A 2,543-nucleotide genomic window follows, 5' to 3' on the forward strand; every position below is an offset into this window, starting at 1 on the left:
TGTATATAATTAATGAATAAAATATTTAATGAATATAATATTTCCTAAAGTCTATAGATATAATTATTTGGAGAGAAGAATTTCATGTATGTTACGAAAGTTTTATAAAAAAGTCCAATCATTTAAATTGTATTAAATAACATATTAACATGGATTATGTTAAAACTTTAATTTTGCAAGAGGAATTGAAAATGGATAGGATTTAATGTTAACATGTAGTTCACATTTTTAGCATTCCATATAATAATAACACTCTTTATATATATATATACAAGTATGCGTGCGTGCGTGCGTGCGTGCGTGCATGCGTGCGTGCGTGCGTGCGTGTGTGTGTGTGTGTGTGTGTGTGTGTGTGTGTTTGAAATCAATGAAAAGCGCCGATAAAACTTTTCGATTGTCTTAAAGCTAAATAAATTAAGATAAATTGAAAAACTGAGTCGCTTCACGATTCGAAAATTGCGGACGATGCAGCGACGTTGCGAATAACGAAGGTAATAATTTATATTGCACCGCAATATAATCGTTTGCTTTTACCAATGAGAAAGTTTCCAATAATTGACAGAAATGACAATTACGCGCGTTTTGTGAAGATAGAAAATCATAGACACAGCGTTATTTGTACAGTGATTGTGTAATATTCGTCGTTAGCGATTATTAATTATTGAAATTGTAAACTTAATTATTAAATGAATATAGATTATTTTATTTCGACCGCCATACTTTTATTTAATAAATATAGATTATTTTATTTCAACCATACTTTTATTTAATAAATAATTCTACAATTATGATTTTTAAATAAAGTGTATTATTAAAATTTAAATCACATAAATATATATTCTGTAACTCAGAATTAGATAAAATTAAAATATGGTTACAAATATATCTGTATAAAAATTTAGGAAAAAACGTAGTTTTTCTATAAAATAAAATTTATTTTTTTCTATGAAGAATATTTGTTTTAATTTTTTTTCTGTCATAAAATCTTTGATCAGCACGTCCGCCTTTCATTAAGCTTTTACCGCAAACTAATGAATGTGTACATAACTCTCAGTATTTCCGCTTTAAACCACTAATGGCTGCTGCGCATTTTAATGCACTATTTTAATAAATTCATTGTGTCTGACTTAATCACTGTAAATATTATATTAAAAAAAAATTGCGACATTGCTTTTTTAAATTTATCTTTCATGAAAATCTAATAAAATATAATTAGCATTTCAATGATTTTGTTAATATACTTTATAAATAAATCTTGAAAAATTAATTAGATATTTTTACGCGACAAATTATTTGCTTTAGAATAATCTAGTACTTTAGAATAAACACCACAAATTTAATACCCAGGCTTATTAATGCAAACAGTTTTACGTAAATTAAATAGTAGCGTATACAGAACACGTTGCAAATTAGAATCAAATTTTCTAGAATGTACGCGCGATGGCTGTGATAGCGTGTAATCGAATAATTGATGGGTTGATCGTATCACAGACAGTAATTCCGACAGTCTGCTAAAATTTTCTCTTGATCGTCTGTCCTGTTACACGTCAATTAAATACGAATGATTACATTGAATATAAAATTAATCCAAACATTTATCCCATTTGGTTTAAATAGCTTTTCTTTCAATGCATCTGACGCAAATTACGAGCGATAATACAAATTAATATCTCTAATGCGCACGCAAATCAATGTGCGTATCTAATATATCTAAAAATAACATTTCTTCATTTTCGCGTGCGTTTTCTCTTCGTATTTTTTATGCTTTCCAGAAACTTCATTATTCAAAATCCATGCTTTATCTAGTGATATAATTTTCATTCGTTTTCATAAACCGGAGACGCGGGTATCGAATCTGCTGCAAATTTACGCAACGCGAGCGCAATAGCGCATAAGAACATTGATGCCGCCTCTCACCTGCACGTTGAAATACTGACTTCTATAATGGAATAAATAAGTAAGCGGAAGTACCCGTGTCTTCATGGCATTTTAATTTCCCTCTCAAGATATTTCATTTCGCTGCGTATCTTTTCTTCTTCTTTCCTTCTTATCGTGCGAATTTCTCTTACAATTCACAATTATTTTTCCTATTTATTTGTGTATATTTGTGTATATCGCGTTTAAATTTCATGACAATTATTATTGGAGACGCAATTGAACGCATACATGAATCCTATTTGTTACGTTTATTGCAAACATTCTATAAAAATCCAAAAATATTCATGTGAAATGGAACAATGTTATTTCGAATCAACATTTAAATCATCTTTACGTAACATTCTTTATCTCATTACTTCGCAAACAATATAATTGCATATTCTAGACATTGGAAATTTATTATTTTTTTATTAAGGAAAATAGTTTTCTGTCCTTTTCTCGCACAATTAATAATACGGAAGAAACAAAATCATATTTCTAATAAAATAATGCATAGATTTTTTACAATAATAGTTTTTGCAGTATAATATTCTCGAGAAGAATAATTATTTAATTATATATATATATATGTACTATCTGATTTAAAATTTGAAACATATTTCCAA

Source organism: Atta colombica, unplaced genomic scaffold (genome assembly GCF_001594045.1).
Source record: "Atta colombica isolate Treedump-2 unplaced genomic scaffold, Acol1.0 scaffold187, whole genome shotgun sequence".
Classification (NCBI taxonomy): domain Eukaryota; kingdom Metazoa; phylum Arthropoda; class Insecta; order Hymenoptera; family Formicidae; genus Atta; species Atta colombica.